The sequence below is a fragment of the Nelumbo lutea genome, chromosome 2 (assembly GCF_056320005.1).
Source record: "Nelumbo lutea isolate HS-2025 chromosome 2, American lotus-T2T, whole genome shotgun sequence".
Lineage (NCBI taxonomy): Eukaryota > Viridiplantae > Streptophyta > Magnoliopsida > Proteales > Nelumbonaceae > Nelumbo > Nelumbo lutea.
The window spans coordinates 20,740,948-20,762,478 of record NC_142685.1 but is presented as its reverse complement, the minus strand read 5'-3'; the positions used below and the strand labels follow the sequence as shown (position 1 = coordinate 20,762,478).

Below are 21,531 nucleotides of genomic sequence, written 5' to 3'. Positions count from 1 at the left end.
AAGGGTACTGTACTGTTGTTTCAATGATGGGCGGCAAGCCAAAGTAGAGGTCCATTGATTATATATATTCATGAATTGAAATGCCTGACTATCACAAATTCTTGAAGCTGTTAATTATTGGAAACTGACTGATCTTTATCGGAGGAATTCGATGGAGTTCAAACAAGGGGATCGAAAGTTGTTGCAGCTGAGTTGCAGTCCTTGAGTTTGTTGAGCAGGATTTCAGAAGGCGGGAGGACAAAGGAGGGGATATAGCTCATAGCTGGTGATGGTGAGAGATGGCTAAGACAGCTCTGTATCAGTGTCTGTGATGGTGGATGAGAAAAAGAATAGATGTATAAAGCATCTTCTGGTATATTGGTTGCTCTAGGAGCTGCATATCAGATATCACATGGGAAAAATCATATAATTCTTTTTGTTCTCTTTTACTATCTATGATTAAATAAAAAGGAATAACAAATTTTAGTACCCTTTAAAATAATCTTGCGGTGAGCGTGGATCGAACACGCGACCTTCAGATCTTCAGTCTGACGCTCTCCCAACTGAGCTATCCCCGCAATCACAAATTACACTAGAAGAAGAATTATTATTTTATCACATAAGTCTTAAAAGGGACTTCTGATACATTATTGCACCGATGCAAGCCGTCCACCATGATTTATTATTAATATTATTATTATTTTCTGGATATACAGGATCCCTGAACAGGTGTAGGTAGGATCTAAAGCTTCAATTTCCTAATGAAGAAGAATAAACTGAGGACGGAAGAGGCCGGAGAAGAAGTGTTATCGGCCTTCAACCTCGGTGGGCCCCTGGAAAACCAAAAACTCAAAAGATTTGTAGATCTGTACGTGGATACTGTGGTGTTTTGCAGCCCCAAAAAGGCTCTATGTTAGGTAGGGTTAAAGTGACATGGAAAGAGGTAGAGAAGGGTCCCCAAGGGAAGGGTTTAATCAAAATTTCGTTTTTTCCTTTCTGTGAGTATGTTGTTTCCTTTTTAGTTTGTTGAGGCCAGAGTTCTGATTGATTTGATATGTTGGTAACTTGGTATGGGTGTCTTTAGGGTTTCACGTCACCTGGTCTTCTTTTTTTTTTTGTGGCTTTAAGTGCTCCTTCTAGCCGGCCCGTTTGCTTCTTTTTTGGCTTAAACTTTTAAGGCTCTGTCGGGATGAGTGTAATATTTGTATTCAGCTCATCAATTTTGGTAGTGTTTGATAAGAGTGTATTTGTGTCTTAAAAATGACAGTAGATACAGATTTCTAAGACATTTGCATTCAAGATGAGAGTAAAGTTTACACCCAAAAAATGCATACTTGATTAATGTTAAAAAGGCATATTTCAATATCGGAATTCATGTTTGTATTTATTGCTATTAAAAATCTTTTGCAAAGAATACAAAATTAAACCAACTTTGCATTCTCATTAACCAAACATATTTTTATTTATACTGGTTTTTTTTGTATTTACACTCTTCCCAACACACAGCCTTATGTACAGTTTGTAATTTTGTGTTTATCTTTTTCTTTTTATCTTAATATAATCTTTTTATTTATTATAAAAAAAAAGGTTCAAGGAAAATTTGTACCCCAATTCGATTTTGCAATTGTTTGATAAGGATGTCTTTTTATTGAAAATGAAAGTAATTTTAACTTTCAAAATGAGAACAGATCTAGTTTGTTTTCAAAAAATTAAAGCAAACTTTGCATTCAATGTTGATTAATGTACAATAGATAGATATTAGTGATGAAATTCGTGTTTATTATCACAAGCAAGCGCAAGTGCAGCCCTACATTTCCTTCACACTTTTTGATCAAATTTGCATTTACACCGATCTATATGCTTTTTGCACTCTTACCAAGTGCAGCCCTACATTCAATCTCCCCTAATCATCCATGTGGATGGATGATGATGAAGTGCCAATCTTAACCATCCACCAAATAATGGACCCTCTGAATTAGGTATTTGATTTAATTCTAAATTCCATCTTTTCATTAGTATTCTCAAAAAGTAATATTGGCTAATTTTTGGTAAACAAGTAATATTGACTATTGAAAGCTCACAAACTCTTTAATTTCAATGTTCCTGGGGAAGGGATTGTTTGGTTCTAAATTTGTCCCATTAGAAAAGAAACATATAAAGTCTGTTTAGGCAAAGCAAATTTTCCATAAATGATCATTTGTCCCATCTAAATTCCACCTTACATTTTTTGCTTATTGCTGCTGCTGTGGTGCTATTGCTATTCCTAATCCTCCTATTATTACTGTTATTATGATTGCTATTAATTTATTATTACAAATAATAATTATATATAATAATAGTAATAATAATTTATATATATCCTAACAATGAAATAGATGTACAGTCGCACATTTTCCTTTCGGGAAATGGCATCCAACATAGAAAGGCCTTCAAGCGTGCGAAATACCATCAAATAAATAACCTTTATGTATGTGGGGAAGCCAAAATGGGTATGGAGGAGGTAGGCCTCTCGACTCTCGACTCTGGTTGTGGGGCAAACGGCACCTTACTGTAGCTCGGTGCGTGTTAGGGCTTTGGTGCGTGCGACGTCTTTTGAAGCGATGTGTCCTTTCTGACCCTCCCCTGATAATAATAATCTGGTTAATGAAATATCACTCTATCTATACATCTAATTCTCTTAATTCTTGACAGTTTACTCATTTGTTTTTTCATCAACAAGAAAATAAAACAATCTTATTGTATTCAATCATGTCGGACATCCATTCCCTTCCCAGGCTTTTATTAATGAATGGTATGGTGTAATGGTAGACAATTAAACATTTCCTATTGGTATTTATTATTTTTGTTTTGACGACACTAACCTCTCGGAACCGGTAACATGTTGAAAAGATTTGTATTGGCTGATAATTAGTGTTTGTTTGGACAAATTGCATTTTTTGGTAGGACCTAGGAGGCATTTGGGTACGGGGAAGTAGTGCCCTACACCTACAATATTGTTTTGAGCCCTAGAGAAAACGAAAAAAAAATGATTTACACCATTAAGTAATGCTACTTTGCCAAGACTATTTACCAACCAGGAAAATTTGTTACACTCTTTCGAGACCTTAAATTACTAAACCAAATTATTCGATTTTTGAAATTAGGACTTGATCAACTTCTTAATTTAGACCTGTGTCTTTTTAATTCAAGGTTCAAAATGTCATAATATATTGATACATATTGTATAATATAATACAAGGTTTTAAAAATTGGATCAGTTGACACAGATGTGAGTACAATCCAGTATAATTGAGTCAGACCTGATTGGATCTGATTAATAATTAATTTGGTTCTGTTCCTATTTTGTTCCCGAACCAAACCCAACTCATTGTTAGGTGTGAGTACCATTCTATCTCAATCTAACGGTGGTACCCGGGAGGAACTTTAATTTTTAATCTCTTCTTCTTTTATTTTATTTTATTTTTGAACAGTAGAAAAACTAGAGTAGCTCCTGTGTAAATTAATGGCGATCGAAATATCTAATTCGTGCAGAAGATCAATGACAGCCCCAATAAACGAATAAATAAATACCCAAATACTGCCTTGTATGATGAATTTCAAATAGTTATGGGAGAAGAGGCTTGTGGAAGAACAGTAGCCATTTTGCAGTTTTGCATGGATAGTTTTGTGGCGGAGTAAGATATCATAACCCCACCATAAATGTGCCAGAAGAAAGACTGTCGGTTTCAAATCGCTGGCTTAGACCGTTTTTCTTGTAATGAAAAGCTGGGTATGCCAATAATACGCTTGTCTCAATTCAACCGTGTGGTTCTCATTAATATTCTCCCTGGTATATCAGTACTTAATGAAACTAATCAAGTCAAATGTAGGCAATCAACATATATGGTTGTGACATTTCATTCATTAATTTCAAGAGAATACTAGTATTGGCAATATCTTGCGCTTTGAGAGTTGGGTGCATGTTTGGATGCTCTCATGAACTGCCAATGAAGAATAAATCATGCGAAACCAGTTAAGGTTGCCTAGAAATCCATGGGCTACAATCCATCCCCCTCTTCATTTCCTTACTTCTTTTCTCATTGATGAGACAACGCAGGGCCCTTAGCCGCCCCATGTAGGTTGACAAGAGTAAGCAAGCTCCATTACCTATGTAATCGTATCAAAGGGGAGATGGGATTTCTTGCAAGCAAAAGCTATGTTTCTTGTTTGCAGGTAAAGTCATGCAGCTGTACATTAGGAATATCTTTTTATGAATTTCATGTAAATGTATGAGAGATATACTCAATGTGTGACCCAATGCCTTATGTGCAGAGTTTTTGTTTGTAGGAGATTTAGGCTCGTTAAAGGGGTCTGACCCTTTCAAAAGCCTCACCTAAAATGTATCCTAACTATGCTACAAGTCCCTAAATTTTCTCATTGTCCTGAAGGAAAATGATCAAATGTCATTGACATATAAAATATTTCCAATACAGTGATGCCCTATAAATATTTTTTTAAGTATATTTCCACGAGACACCATGAACAATTATGATCATATAGTAGATACTATCTAATATATAGAGCTATCAATGGGTCCCGGTCTACTTGATAGAACTGAATCAACCAAACAAACTGTTTATGTCATCAGTTTTGGATATATGGTTTGTGTCCTTTATAATAATTGGTTTGAGACTCGTTTTTGCAGTTAATTGGTTAAGGCTAGCTTGAACTGATTATATGCTTTATAATATATAAAAGGTTTCTTAGTTTTTTTTATAATTTTTGTTATTATATTTTATGTCTAATAGGATAAATTTATGAAAGATATTTTGGTTAAAGAAACTTGTTTTATCAATATATAAAATTAAAGTTTACTATTTACTATTATTTTTATTAAGATTATATTATTAAAAATGAAATCCCAAATTATTATTATCGTAAATTGATGGAGGGTGATTTGGCCCAACCTCGTAGCACAGGGACACGTAAGCGTGACCTAGCTCGACGAACAACTCAACCTAACAACACAACCATGACTCGATGGGAGGGACCCGCCGAGTCCAACATTGGCCGCTCGACGGGTTAAGCAACTCGCCGGGGACTAGCACCCGGCCAACCTTGACTCCCACCAAGTGTGGGAGATCCCGAGCCCCTCCTAGGGCCCGAACTCCTCCCAGGGCCCAAACTCCTCTTAGGGCTCGAGCTCCTCATGGGTCCCAAGCTCTTCCCGATGACCTCTAAGCCTTTCCCAAGGGAACGCCCCGATCCGACTTGGGTGTCCCGAAGTAGGGACACCATGAGCCGGCGCCCTTGGCTCCTTTGTTGGGGATGCGCCTCAGGTAGATAGCAACTCGGCCCATCACCAATACCTCGGCATCAGGAAGCTCGACAGAATGCAGCTCGACTCAAGATAGTCCGAAGGTCTAGAAAATATCTCTCTAACAACACCTGCCGAACCTGGAGGCTGCACCCCTGCCTCTTGGCAAGCGGCACCATACCTGCCACCTCTGAAATATGTCTCATACCCGAAAGGTACGCATCATGTAGAGACAACCTGCGCCTGCCACCTCAGCCCCGGAAACAATGGCTGTCACAGGAGGACAGTGACGGTTGCACCCGATCTGACAGTGGCGGTTACGCTTGATTTGGTAGAGGCCCGTTATAAAAGGACCACAGCCCCCAAGGGGCCAGGGTAATCTCAATCTCTATGCTTTCTACATTCTTAGCTTCTTCCATACTCTCCATTTTCTTACAGAGCTCTAACTTAAGCATCGGAGTGTTCCCGCCGAGCGAAATCCCCGGGGATTCTTCATCTCATCCTTCTCCTCAGGTACCCTCCATTGCCAGTTAGGATCCAAGCTTTGGCCAGCTAGGAGTGCCCGAATCGCGCAGCATCATTTGGCGCGGTCTGTGGGAATACGCTTCGAAAAGCCTCCCCCTTGTTTTTACAACTTTCTTCTAAAGACTTAGCACTCATGGCTTCCTCCAGCAATGATGGACGTGGTGCCAATCCGAACACTTCCGGGGAGCAACCCCAGCTCCTCACTATCTACATTGGACAGTTCACCATCCCCCTCTCTGTGGACGGAGTTCCCAGTTTGAATGTGCCTCTCATGGTGGCACCCGTGAACGCTCCACTCCCTTCCACATTCAGAGCAACTTTTACCGAGCCATCTGTTGTCCCCCCAGGGATGAACCAAAGCCAGGTGGAAGACTTGGTACAGTGTATGCGAGCCATGCAAGCTCAAATGCAGTAGTTCCAGCAACTCCAACTTTACCAACAGCAAGTGTTGCACCAAGTTTCACAGTACCAGTACCAGCAACAGTTCCCCTCTTTACACCAGACCCTGCAGCAGTTCCAGCCTCGGCACCCAGCCGCAAGACAAACCAAGCCCTCCCCCTAGAGCGAATGCCCTCGTCGAGGAGAGATCTCCCGGGTCCAAAATCCCTCAAAGAATCAAGCCTCGTCCCATGGCAGGAGGGAGAGGCAGGCCACCCCTGTGCCACAGCTTACAGGCAGGTCGGGGGCCACCCATCCGGTTAAGCCCGCAATGCCCTAGCATTCTCAATTCGGGCTCCCGCTTGCAGAAAACCAGTTCGAGGCCCTAGCTGCCGACCACGGGCAAGGTCCCTCAGTCCAAAGCTACCATCAGCGGTCCAAGCCCATCGAGCTCTGTGACACCGAAGCAAGCAACACCAACACTGAGCCAACGCGACAACAGCGAAGGAGCAGACGAGCTCGCCGGACTGCTACGTGTGACCTGCTCGAGCTCAAAGGTAAGGGGGAGGTAAGCCCAGGTGAAGCAAGGGCTACCCTCCTTTTTGTTTTGTCCCCCCTGTCTCCTGAACTCCTTATTGTTCCGATGCCCAAGGACTTCAAGCTCCCCCCTCTCGACAAGTATGATGGGTCGTTCGACTTAAATGATCACGTTGATGCCTTTCAGTCCCAGATGCACCTGGCGAGAGCCAGTGAATCCTACATGTGTGTGGCCTACCTTCAAAGGGGTGGCCCGCACGTGGTACCAAAACCTTGCTCCCGGGTTGATAAAGAGCTAGGCATAGTTCGCACAAGCTTTTACCTCCCACTTCGTCACCACCAAGTGGTGCCAGCGAACTGAAGAGAGCCTCCTCGGTATAATCCAGAAGGAAGGAGAGTCCATCCGAGGCTATATCAAGCGGTTTAACGATGCATGTATGCAGATACCGCGCCTAGACCCCGTAATGTGACTCGTGGCAGCCAAGAGATGCGTGACACACAAAGAGTTCAAGTGGGCACATGGTTGTCAACCAGCCCGCAACCATAGCCGAGTTCCTTAAGCTTGCAGACAAGTTCATAGCAACAAAGGAGGAGATCAACTAGAATGGCGAAAGCGCGCCCGAGAAGAGGAAGAGAGAAGGTGAACTCTCAATCCAGGAAGATAACCGGAAGAGGAGGGACCTAGCTCGGGGAACAAGGTTAGGCCAACCGTTTCGAGCTCCCGTGGCAGATCGGACTGACTATACACCATCGAATGCAAAGCGGGCCAAAATCCTAATGGCAATCAAGGACGCCCCATATGTAAAGTGGCCACCCCGTCTGAGAGGGAACCCTAGTGAAAGAAATAAGAACTTATATTGTAGCTTTCATAAAGATCACGGTCATAGCACCGAAAATTGTAAAAATCTCCGCAACGAGATAGAGGAGCTCGTCCATCGCGGATACCTGAGAAGTTTTGTACATAATAATAATAATAATAATAATAATAATAATAATAATAATAATAATAATAATAATAATAATAATGCAGGTCGGCTGGGGGAGCAGGCTAAGGACGCTCCCGAATCTAAAGGCAGACCGGAGGAGCAGGCATAGAGGCAGCCCCCGGAAGAGAGACCGTTCCGAGGGACTATCCATGTGATAGTCAGAGGTTTGATCATTGCGGGCTGCACCTCGGATACGGCCCAGACATCAGCTCGTGAAGCAATCAAAGAAGAGTAGAACCCGCCAAAGCGGCCGATGATAGAAGAAACGATCCTCTTCACAGAAGACGATGCACGCGGGGTCCACTACCCCCACGACAATGCACTTGTAGTGAAGGTGAAGATCAACGATTTCGAAGATAGGCATGTCCTAGTTGATTCTGACAGCTCAGCGGACATTCTCTTCAAGGCTACGTTCGACAAGCTCCAACTGCGAGAAGCCAACCTGAAGCCCACGAACACTCCATTGGTAGGCTTCAACGGAGAAGAAGTCAGACCCTTGGGAAGAATAACTTTACCTATGGAGGTCGACACATGGCCCAGCATAGTGAGGCTCAACCACGAGTTCTTAGTGGTCGCAACTCCCTCCCCATACAATGCCATAATAGGTCAACCGATCACCCACGCCCTGTGAGCGGTGATCTCTACTTATTACCTGGCAATGAAGTTCCCTACAAACTTTGGAGTGGGGATAGCACGAGGCGACCAGCTTGAGTCTCGCAAGTGCTATCTCGCTGCCCTCAAAGGAAAAATCAAGGTGGCCGACGATCTCGAACTGGAATGGCCCACAGAGCAAAGCACGAAACGAGCTGCATCCATGGAAGAAATGATTGTTGTCCCGACCTCAACAGAGGACCCAGCTCGGACACTTCAGATCGGTGCCTCGTTCCAAAACCCCTCCGATCCCGACTAGTAAGTTTCCTACTTCAGAATTTAGATGTTTTTCCATGGTCTGCGGCAGAAATGCCCAGCATCGGCCCTAGTGTCATAATTCACAAACTTAATACTGACCCTGTAGTTAGGCCCGTTAGACAGGAGAAACGCAACTTAGCCCTTGAGCACTGGAAAGCGGTCGACGAAGAGGTCGGGAAGCTCCTCGCAACCAATTTCATAAGAGAAGTCCATTACCCGAGCTAGGTGGCCAACCCCATTTTGGTAAAAAAGGCTAACGGTAAATGGCGCATGTGCGTCGACTATACCGACCTAAACTGAGCTTGCCCAAAGGATTGCTTCTCACTCCCCAGGATCGACCGACTAGTGGATGCAACCTTAGGACATGAGTTGCTGAGTTTCCTAGATGCCTACTTGGGCTACAACCAGATTAGGATGGACCCAACAGACGAAGAAAAGACCGCCTTCATTATCGAGGTCGGCCTATACTGCTACAAGGTCATGCCCTTTGGGCTAAAGAATGTTAGGGCAACCTTTCAAAGACTTGTAAATAAATTGTTTGAGCTGCTAATCGACTGAAAAATAGAGTGTTATGTAGATGACATGGTCGTCAAGACCCAGTTTTCACACGATTTAATACAAGAGTTGCATTTAGTTTTTGAAATTTTGCATAGATTTAACAAAATTGAACCCGAACAAGTGTGTCTTTGGTGTCACCTTGGGTAAGTTCCTGGGGTATATTGTTAACCAACACGGCATTGAAGCCAACTCGGATAAAATAAAGGCCATCCTAGACATGAGGCCACTCCAAAAGATGAAGGAGGTTCAGAGGCTTAATGGCTGAATAGCCGCTCTGAGCCACTTCATGTCCAAGTCAGCAAACCGCTGCCTGCCCTTCTTTAAGGAAATTAAAAGCAAAGGGTTTGAATGGACCAAAGATTGCCAGCTCACGTTTGATGAGCTCAAAAAGTACATCGCTAGTATACCGGTTTTAACCCAGCTCAAAGGGGGCAATATTTTAGAGTTGTACCTCACGGCAAGTGATGAAGTGGTCAGCTCGATACTAATAAAAGAAGTAGATCGGGTCCAACGACCTATCTACTATGTTAGTAAAGTGTTGCAAGGAGCAAAGACGAGATACCCGGAGATAGAAAAATTGGCCTATGCACTGGTCATTGCAGCCCGAAAGCTCCATCCGTACTTTAGAGCTCACACTGTTGTCGTCCTCACCAACAAACCTCAGAGGCAAGTTCTACTCAAGCCTGAGGTCTCTAGTCGACTAACGAAGTGTGCCGTTGAGCTAAACGAGTGTGACCTCCAATACAAGCCACGAACTGCTATTAAGGCCTAAGCCTTAGAAGACTTCGTCGCGGAGTGCACTTTCAGCTCTGAAGTCCCCAGGCTGATTGAGCACGAGGCCCCTAATTCAAGCAAGCCCGGAGCTCCCAGGCCAGTTGAGTCAGAGCACCGTGAGGTAGCGGCTAGTGCAGCATCTCTCCTAGTTAGGCTAAGCGCAAACTGAGATGAGGAGCCCTGGATCCTCCACATAGATGGCTCCTCAAACCAGTAGAGCAACGGAGTCGGAATAGTTCTGCACGGCCCAAGTGGCACAAAATTGGAGTACGCACTATGCTTCGAGTTCGTGGCATCCAACAATGAAGCGGAGTACGAAGCGTTGATAGCCGGGCTAGCCCTGGCCAAAGAAGTAAAAGCCAAACATATCGTCATCTGCAACGACTCCTAGCTTGTGGTCAACCAAGTTACAAGTGAGTACAAAGCTCGCGAACCGGCTATGATTGCCTACTTAGCCAAAGTAAGAGAAGCCCTGCTCAACTTCCAGTCACACTTCATCAGACGAATCCCGAGGTGGGAGAATGCTAAGGCCGACGCCCTGTCCCGATTGGCCAACACCAGTTATAACACCATGAGGACCATGTATATAAAGGACCTGCCTCGGCCTAGCATTCTCGGGGGGGGGGGGGGCATAGGAGGTCGTACCTGTCATTCGAGCAGAGCCGAGCTAGATTGATCCGCTCATGAGCTTCTTGCTACACAGGACCCTCCCTGCGGATCACAATGCCGCCAGAAGGGTAGAGCGGCAGGCGGCTAAATACGTCATGATAGACGAAGGGCTGTACCAAAGATACTATACGCTCCCCTACCTGCGTTGCTTGCAACCTTCCAAAGCTGAACTTGTACTCCGCGACACTCATGAGGGCCTGTGCGACTGACACTTGGGGTGCAGAGCCCTCGCCCAGATAGTTCTACGACAGGGGTACTACTGGCCAACAATGAAAGCATACGCTGTTGAACTCATCAAAAAGTATGACAAATGCCAGAAACATGCCAACATCCACCCTCAACCCGCTGCCAACCTCAAGTATCTCACCAACCCGTGGCCTTTCGCACAATGAGGTATCAACATACATGGACCGTTTCCACCGGCGACAAGCCAGAGGAAGTTCCTGGTAGTAGCAGTAGACTACTTTACCAAGTGGGTAGAAGCTGAACCTCTCGTAACAATCACAGCCCGAAACGTCCAGAACTTCTTTTAGAAGAACATAGTGTGCCGCTTCAGATTACCTTGGATATTAATTTCCGACAATGGCAAGCAGTTCGAGGACATTAAATTCTAGAACTGGTGCCAAGACATGGGAATCCGACAAAACTTCACTTCAGTCGCACACCCTCAAGCAAACGGTCACGCAGAGGTCATGAATAGAGCTATTCTTCGCGGGTTAAAGACATGCCTAGACCAAGCTAAAGAACTATGGGCAGACGAGCTGCCCAATGTTCTATGGGCTTACCGAACCACAGAGAAGACCGCCATAGGTGAAACCCCCTTCAACCTTACATACACCACCAAAGCAGTCATCCCAATCGAGATCGAAGTCCCTTCACTGTGGCTGGAAGCGTATGATGACAAGGCGAACGAGGATGAGCTACGCACCAACCTTGACCTACTTGATGAAGTAAGGGACCTCGCATACATCAAGAACGCGGCCTACCAGCAGAAGGTAGCTCGGTACTATAACGCCAGGGTGAAGAAGCAGAACCTTCGCGTTGGCAACCTGGTATTTTGTAAAGTTATTATACATGAGCCCAGTGTTGGCAAGCTCGGGCCGAACTGGGAAAGACCCTACCGAGTCAAGCGAGTGCTCGGGGAAGAAATGTATGAGCTCGAGACCCTAGAAGAGAGACAAGTACGTCGGGCGTGGAATATTATCAACCTAAGACAATATTACCCATAAATCACCGAACTGAATAGACCACAAGTTGCTCCTAGAGCCTAAGGGCCAATTTGCCGAGCTAGCGACGACCTCGACAACACGAGACCTAGTCACCCCCTCGGCAGGGGCAGACTTTAGGAGAATGGACCACGAGTCGCTCCCTCTAGCCTAAGGGCCAACGTGCTGAGCTAACTAAAGACCTCGGCGCTATGCATGACTTAACCATCTCGCCAGCATAGGTTTAGTATGCCAAGGACAAAAGGTGTCTCGGCTACGAACTCTTTGACGCTTAGCCTACCTTGGTATACGCTGCTAGGGGTAAACACCAACCTAAGTAGCCAAGTAGATAGGTCGGGCATGCGCCTTACTATGTCCACCTTGGCGTACATAGTAAAGGTGACAGCAGTAAAGGGACGCCCACCTTAAGAACTAAACTCGCTAGCTCGATAGCTCGAGATAAGACAAACACTTTGGCAAAAGAGAATTACACAAACACTTAACAAAATATGTACTCTCATTTCATAATATGTGCTTTCATTACAAAAATCTCAGTACAAAGGATCAAGAAAAAGAGAAAGTAAAACTGAGTTCACAAGCCCAGAGTACAAGGAGCACACAACTACTTCGAAGGCTTGTCAACTTCACTCGGAGCCTCTTCAGGGGAGTCAGCCAGGTCAGTAGCACTAGCCTCCTCATTGCCGCCCTTCTCTTCGGAGTCTGGGTCATCCATGGCCTGGCGGGCCATGTCGCCTATGATCCTTCAGGTGGTGATGGCACTTGTGTCGAGGTCAAGGTATGCATGCCTTATCAACCACCTACTAAGCTTAAACCCCCTACGGTAGACCTGCGACATCACGTCGTCAAACCTAGATGATTTGATGTAGTCAATGACGGCCTGGACCTTCGTCTCCCCGAGAGCTTGATCATAGATCTCAGTCTTCTCCTTAATGTCAGCTTTGAGGTACTCCACCTCGTGCTCCAAGGCCCCCTTGGCTTCCTTAAGTTTCTACACCTCAAGCTGCGAAGCCTCCTGACCCACCTTGAGGCTCTCCTCCTCGAGCTTTAAGCCCTCCTGGCATGCTCTGAGCCCGTCCACCTCAACCTTCAGCCTGTCCCTCTCGCAGGCTAGCTCCTCCTTCTCTGACAACAGAACTTCAATGAAGCTCTTTTGAACTACAACGTCACCTTCCAACTGATGGATCTTACACCGAGCTTCCCTCAGATTAGTATGAGCTGCACGAGATGACTCCTCAGCAACCAAAGCCCGCTTCAGATATCTGTTAGACTGAAGGGTCAACAAGTGCATGTTGGTGTTCACTTGGAAAAAGGAGGCCAGTCAGTACCAAAGAGAAAAGAATGAAAGAATGGGAAAATGATGATTCTTAGAGTGTGAACTCACCACCATAGTGTGGGTTGCAGCGCGGGCCCCAAGCTGACCAGGGGTGAGATCGGCCTAGTCTGTAACCTCTGCGGGGTAGACAGTCTCTTTACTTTTTTGGAGGCTACACTGGGGGATCAGCAGCATGATGAGCCAATTCTTCGGAAACCTCAGCAGCAACTTCGACAGGATTAGGAACTTTGGCAGCAACCCCAGCTGGCTCAGCGACCGGCTCTGTCGCCACCTTAGGCTCCTGAGATGGTAAGTCCCCCTCCAAATCTATCACTAGAGGGGCATTAGGGAGCTCGAGCTCCGAGATGGGAACCTGTGGGAGCCCGGGCCCCGAAGAAGGAACCTGTGGGAGGTCGGGCTCAGGGGTGGGGGTACTTGGGGGCTCTATGCGAGCCTTCTTGGCGGCTCGCTTCTTCCTCTTCTTCATTTGGCGAAGGAGCCTCTGACCGATAATCCTCTCTTCCTCCATGGGACCTACAATAGAGCTCGACGTCAGTAAGCTTGAAAACACTTAGCTGATTAAGCGAGACGCTAAGGTAAAAATAGACCTACCCAGGCTCAAACCGACCTGAATGAGCTTCTATTTGGCAATGTAATCTTTGTGATCGAACCCGACCTGAACCCATGAGTGGAGTCTTTCCCTCATCTTCCTGTCGAGAGTAATGCTGGGGTCTTGAGTAGCCACCCTCTAGTTAGTAAGGAAAGGCCACCCCGTGCTGCTCTGGACTACAAAGTAGTCCCGCTTCCAGGCCGGGACCTTGCTTGGGAGTTTATGTAACAATTTGAAGCCTGGGCAAGGGGGCAGATAGTAGGTCCGCCTATGCTTGGGGAGAACGCCCGAGGCGCTCTTCTTTATTGACAAAATAGAACAAAGAATATCTATATCTAAGGGAAGGTTGTATTTGAAACAAAGGGAGATAGTCCCGACCACATTTTGAATATAGTTTGGGTGGAGCTAGTCCAGCGTGACGTTAAAGCGTCTCAACACCTCGGGGATAAGGGGGTGAAGAGGGAGACGAAGCCCGCTGGCGAGCTGCTCCCTAAAGATCACGATCTCATACAGACCGTGCTCCCAAGGGAAGTTGCCGGCAGGAAGACTATATGAGTATTCTTGAGGTAGGCTGAAGTGCTGGATGAGGTGCTGAAGTCTCTCCAGCATCATAGTGGGCGGACCAAACTGATCTGTCACCCGACCTTGGTGGGAGGTGGACGCCAGCCTACCTAGGTCACCCGTGCCTCGTGGGATGGCTGGGCAACAGTGGGGTCACCCTGACCCGAGGTACCCACCTCGAGCTTATCTAAGAGACCTTCCCTAGACATTGAATGAAATGAGCTAAAAAAGGAGAAAGGGAGGCTCGGGGACTCACTGAGGAAAAACGCAGCCGAACTAGAATTGGATGAGTTAGAAGACCCGAGCTGAAGACTCCAGACGTGAGCTCAAGCTAGACGAAGGATACTTAGTAGTGGAAGAAAATGACCAGGGTCCCCCACTATTTATAGCCACTAGGCCCGGACACCAACGGTCAAGATCGAAGCAATCTGACGGTTCTCAAGAAAACCGACTATGAGGCTCTCGAGGTGAAATCAGTTTAGCGTGTTTTTTGGCTTCCGCACGTGAGTTGTATGCAGCCCGGGTTTTTCCTTCCGAGTGAGCCAAGCGCCAAACCAGTCTGGCCAACGGGTTGCCCGACAAGGTGGCATAAGTGATGAGTCAAATCCACCCGACGCACTGTGAACTCCCCACGTTGGGTCCGCACCCCCAACATGGGGAGTGGGGGGCAATTGATGGAGGGTGATTTGGCCCGACCTCGTAGCATAGGGACACGTGCGTGTGACCTGGCTCGACGAACAACTCAGCCTAACAGCACAACCGTGACTCAACGGGAGGCACCCACCGAGTCCAACATTGGCCGCTCAGCGGGTTAAGCGACTCGCTGGGGACTAGCGCCCGACCAACCTTGACTCCCACCAAATGTGGGAGATCCCGAGCCCCTCCTAGGGCCCGAACTCCTCCCAGGGCCCAAACTCCTCTCAGGGCCCGAGCTCTTCCTGGGTCCCGAGCTCTAAGCCTTTCCCAAGGGAACACCCCGATCCAACTTGGGTGTCCAGAAGTAGGGACACCATGAGCCGGCGCCCTTGGCTCCTTTGTTGGGGATGCGCCTCGGGTAGATAGCAACTCGGTCCATCACCAGTACCTCGGCATCAGGAAGCTCGGCTCAAGATAGTCCGAAGGTCCAAAAAATATCTCTCTGACAACACCTGTTGAACCTGGAGGCAGCACCCTTGCCTCTTGGCAGGCGGCGCCATACCTGCCACCTCTGAAATATGTCTCATACCCGACAGGTACGCATCCTGCAGAGACAATCCTCGCCTGCCACCTTAGCCCCGGAAACAATGGCTGTCACAGGAGGACAGTGACGGTTGCTCCCGATCTGGCAGTGGCGGTTATGCCTGATTTAGTAGAGGCCCGTTATAAAAGGACCACAGCTCCCAAGGGCCAAGGTAATCTTAATCTCTACGCTTTCTACATTCTTAGCTTCTTCCATACTCTCCATTTTCTTACAGAACTCGAACTTAAGCATCGGAGTGTTCCCGTCAGGCGAAATCCCCGGGGATTTTTCATCTCATCCTTCTCCTTAGGTACCCTCCATCACCGGTTAGGAGCCAAATATAGGGCTTGTTCATTACCTCTTAACTTTTATCTCTTAAGAGGAATCTTTTAATTTTAAGAGAAAAAAAGTTGTTCATTTTCTCTTATCTCTTATCTCTTAAAGTGCAATCGTACAACTTTTTGCTTTCCTATGGTACTCCCAAAAAGACAAACAAAAACTTTCATATATGGGGTCAAAATAGATATCTGATAATTTTTAGAATCCAGAACTCAGAACAACATTCTCTCCATTAAGAATTTAGAAGAAAAAAAAGTTCACCAATACCAATATACTTCTTAATGTAATTGTTGTACTTTCAGATGTAATTGGATGAGACCCAATTATCATGATTAATAATTAAGTTGGTTCTGGGTCTATTTTGTAGAACTGATTAATAATCGGTTCAGGGCTGGTCCAGAATTGAATCACACCCGACCAATTGACAGCTCTACCTAAGTACCATTTGATCTCAATCTAACGGTGGTGCTTAGGAGGCATAAAAGTAAAGTGCTTTAATTCTTCTTTATTTATTTTATTTTTGAATAGATGGAAAACTATAGCAGCTAAAATATCTATGTCATGCATAAAAATGATAGCCCAAATAAATATACAAGACACTGCCTTGTATGAATTTCTATAGTCATAGTAAGATATCAAGACCCCACCATGAATATGCCAGAAAATGGATGTATCGACTATCGATCCACATGCATTGTGTTAAAGAACAGAAACCTGTTCTGGGACCTCACCTACTATAGGTTATGCTTTTAGGTTGAACAGTTTGTAGAGACACATTGGCCCCACCAATTAATCTTGCCCGCTTTTAGACATAACCATGTATCTTATGCCTCTCAAAAACCAGTATAAATAACACAGGACGATGGCAGAAAGTATGAAGTAGTGAGATCTCTGGATGGATTGATATGAACCTGGTTATGTCCAGAAGAAGTGGGAGAGACAAGAGGAGTAGTATGTTCATGCTTAGGCTTATAATGGGGAAGCTGCAAAGGAGCCTTTCAGTACTACACAGAAGGCGACCTTTAGATGAAGGTGACGACGATGAGCAGGTCGATGAAGTTGGAAGTGAGATGGATGTGCCGGAAGATGTGAAGGAAGGACAGTTTGTGGTGTTTGCAGCTGATGCTGGGAATCTTACGAGGTTTATTGTTGAACTGGGTATTCTGAATGATCCTGACTTCTTGAAGCTGCTGCAGCAAGCTGAGGAAGAATTTGGTTTCGAGCAAAAGGGTGCTCTGATGATTCCTTGCCGACCAGATGACCTTAAGAAGATCCTGGGAGGCAAAAAGGAAGGGAGTAGTGCTGCTGCTGGTTGGAATTACTGTGAGAGCACTACATTACATGATTAGAGTTAGATGTGTACAGAAAATGTATTACACTAAATCTTCTTTTCTGTTTAGTTTATATATAGTAGACAATAGTTCATGAATGTAATGTAGGTGTATATGGTTAAATTAATACATGAATTTGGTGTCTTCACACTCGTTAGTCGTTACTGATCAAATAGAAGAAATCAATGAATATGAGAGAGAGAGATTCCACTAATTTTATAACTCCATATATAAACTACATGTCCATGGCAAGCCAGAACAAACTAGGCTTTTATTTTATTTTTGGGTACAGAAACTGGGCCTCAATAATACGTCAATCCTAACCTACCTGACTACCTCACCTTTTCTTTTCTGTCCAATCATGGAAATAAAGCCTAAGGCAAAGGCGAGACCAGGTGAGATGTGAAGCTTGATACTAGGAATGTAGGAGTCTACGGTGGCCGGATCACTTATGGGCAACTAATACGGGTCCAAATCTATCAGTAGATGGGCCAGGGCCAGGACCATGCCTAATTTTTTGAAGTTTGCTTATTAAATGGATTAGGCCTAAGCCTAACATGTTCAACTCAACCACGGTGTTTTTGGGGTGTAGGTGTGAGTGTTAAAAGCCTTATGTTGAAAATATAGATAAAAATGTAAATCACTTAAATACAAGAATTGACTGATCACAGTCTAATCGCTTAAGCTTGTAGGTTAAGGTCGATATTCTTGTGTATAAATCCTATATATGTGTATAGCTTCTTCGATTTTTGTGATTCCGCTCAATGTATTATAAATGCATGGTAAGTCTGCGAACATATTAGGTCTTTAATGGGTTCACATGCCCTCATAGAACTGTCAATGGATCGTGTTTATTTGACAGACCCGATTAATTATGTTACTTTCTGGTTTTGTTTATTGTTTTCATATTAATTAATAATTGGGTCAGGACTGGTTCTTGCTGTTCTGAACCGGTTAAGAGCTAAACCAGCTATATAATTAAAAATATATAAAGGCATTTTGGTTTTATTCTAACTTTTGTTATATTTTATGTCTAAAAGTATAAATTTCATAGAAATCATGTAAGATAATCTTGGTTAAAAACACCAATTTATCAACATATAAACAATTTAGTTATTTAAGTCCTAAGGGTTGGTTTGGGTTACAATTAGAATTGGAATCAGAATCAAAATCTCTCAGAATCAGAATCCATTCTTCCACCTGTTAATTGATTCAGACAGAAATTAGAATCAGAATTATTTGGAATGGATTCTCATTCTCAAGGGAAGGGGTGAGAATGGCCATTTCCTCAATTGGCCATTCTCCCACCTGTTAATTGGTTCAGACAGGAATTGTCGCAGGTAAATATAGATGTTAAGTATATCCCGCGGTTGATAATTGATTCAGTTCTGGGTATGTCTTATAGAACCGATTAATAATAGGTTAAGGATTGGTCCAACCTGTCTTGAACAAGGCCCAACCATTGATATAGTATCTATCTAGGTTGGGCTGCTTGGAAATCCTCAATATATGCTGGACCTAGGCTTCATCTTGCAAAATGTGAACAAACCTGACTCTGATCTTGTGGTCAAATCATTTAACAGACTGGCCGTGACAAGGGCAGGATGATACGTGCTGCTGTACATGGCATTCAACATATATAAGCTGCTAAATTGAGCTTGAATTCAGCACTACGCACTAATAGGTTTATCCATCGAGAGTTGGTGTTGTATAGGCCCAGTCCACATCAATGGCGTGTATAAGCCCAAGTCCATGAAAACGAAATAACTAAAGGTGACTATTTGAATATATATATATATATATGTTACTTTTTGAAACGCGTAGAGTGATCAGACGGTGGGGGCTGGTGACTGACGGTGGTCTTTGTTTGGCGCCTTAGGGAGTGGGGTAGGTTATGCTGGTTTCAGTCTTCTAACACTAACAACAGTATTTCTAAATCCAAGGAATCCATTTTAGTTGATTTCAAATTTGTAGGTGCATATTCCCTTCCATTTGGGAGTGAAATCTCATTCTAAATTATTCCAATTTTCATTTTAATTCCCATCCAAACCAAAAAAAAAAAAAAATTATAGAAATAGATCATTCCAATTCCGATATCAAGAAATTATAATTCTGATTTTAGTTAAAAACCCAACCTTGACTGGTTGTGTCTGATTTAGAACAGCATCAAAGCCTTGTCCCAATGATATAAGATTCGATTACAGGAACCCTATTTCACCAATCAATTCTCTTCAGTGTCGCATTCATCATTAAATCATTTTTAATTATGCATAACTAAGCCTCCTTTTCTAATTTCTTTACTGTTGATTAATAAGTTCATTTAACATGTAACAGATCACTAGTTTCTTCTAATGAATGCCGTAGATGATTTTCTATGCACGTGACAAAAAAATTAATGCACATGTCACATTTATGTGATGGATGGAGGCATTTTAAAATTAAGAAGAAATAAGAAAAACACAGTACTAGACTGATAATTAAGAAAGATTTCAATCTGTGAGGAGCATAATTAGTTATTAGACCCACTTATTATCATAAAAAAATAAAAATAAAAATAAGAAAGAAGAATTAATTCAGACCGTGTTGTACTTGTACAAGAAAAAGGAGTCGTCTGGGTGGACGACCCGACGGTGCAGCAGCACATGCATGCAATGGACCCACACGGATCCATGTCCCTCCACCCCCATTCCCATATAGCTTCCGTCATCTCCTCAATTCTCATTTGTCATTGACACACACTGCAATATATAGCATTATTATTATTATTTATTCATCCTTACTTAGCTCATTAATTAATAACTAGCTTCATTTTGAAGAAGAAGAAGTCAGCTCCAGAATAGAGAGATATGGCAAACAGCAAGCAAACTGTGAGTGGGAGTAGTCATGGCCGGCGGAAGAGTTCTGGGTTGGCCTTGGCCATGCTCCTCAGGCTTATCAGTAAAAGGCTTCAGAGAGGCTTCTCATCAGTCCCAGCATTTAGGAGGGTGGCTCCCAATCCCAGAGGCGAGCTTGAGTTCGACCACGGGCTGGTGCCAGCTGACGTGAAGGAAGGACACTTTGCGGTTTTTGCGGTGAAGGGTGAGGAGCGGAAGAGGTTCATCGTTGAATTGGCTTACCTCACTGACCCTCACTTCTTGAGCTTGCTGAGTCTGGCAGAAGAGGAATTTAGGTTCAAACAACAAGGAGCGCTTGTGGTTCCTTGCCGCCCAGACGACCTCCACAGAATCCTAGTTAGAGGGAAGACAACGCTGCCAGAGATTTCTTGCGCCGGTGATACTGCGCTCAGCCGGCCACCGTGTGAATTCAATGAGAGCAGAGAGCTACCTTGTAATTAACAGCAAATGTGCATGCTGTAAATAAATAATATATATATATATATATATATAAAGCATTATATATATTCGCGCGTTGTAATTAAATTGGACTATTATTTCATGTTGCGTTTGGATGATGAGCTTCAAGGTTTTTTGCTTTTAAGGGCTTAAATTAAAAGTGTTTCTGGTTTTAAGTTATTATTATTAATTGTAGCTCTAATTCTTACCAAATGCTAGCTCAAAGCACTTTTTTTTACTCAATTTTGTTAATTTTCTACAGCCCATAGCTTAAAAGCAGAAAAACGTATCCAAAAGGAGCTTAATTAAGTTGGTGCTTTCAAATTAAAACACTCTCCTAAGTTGCCAACTAATGGAGTTCATGCATTAAACAGAGATGAGATTAAGATGAATACACAGGCCGTGGAGTCAAGGATAATGCACCACGCCAGTCATCAAAAACACATACCCCGCAATCACTCATTCTCTACGTTAGCATTTATGGCCGGCTTCGAGAGTTTGTCATTGGTTCTACAGTCATTTATACAACCATTGTATTGGCCCATTTGGTTTGGGAATAGGGATATGAAATCGGAATGGCAATTGTTTGGTTGGATAGAATCGGAAGTTCATTCTCATTTCTGGTGGAATGGAATTTCCTCATTTGAAGGAATAGTCATTCCCTCTCTATTCCTTGAAAATGAAATCCTATTCTTCTTATTCTCTGAATCAAACAGACTATATAGATAGTAATTCTGATTCCCACAAGTTTTGATTCTAATTCCGATTTTGATTTCAATTATAAACCAAATAGACCTCAAAATGAGATAATAAATAAACCTATTCCAACATTCATGAAAATCCAGATAATTTTAGCTTTTAATTACTTTTCTCAAAATACAATTTTAGAAAGGTGAGGAAATGTTCCAGTATTTATAGAAAAAAAAAGGTTGAAATTAAGATTATTCCCTGTAAATATTAATGAATTCACATCTAGTACTGCCAATAAAA

At 43.8% G+C, this 21,531-nt stretch overlaps 1 non-coding gene across 1 annotated transcript; it reads right to left on the bottom strand.

Annotated features, from left to right (window-relative positions):
* Positions 1 to 484: 484 nt before the first annotated feature.
* Positions 485 to 557, bottom strand: TRNAF-GAA (transfer RNA phenylalanine (anticodon GAA)). Its single transcript has one exon. It is a non-coding gene; the product is annotated as a tRNA-Phe (tRNA).
* Positions 558 to 21,531: the final 20,974 nt, after the last annotated feature.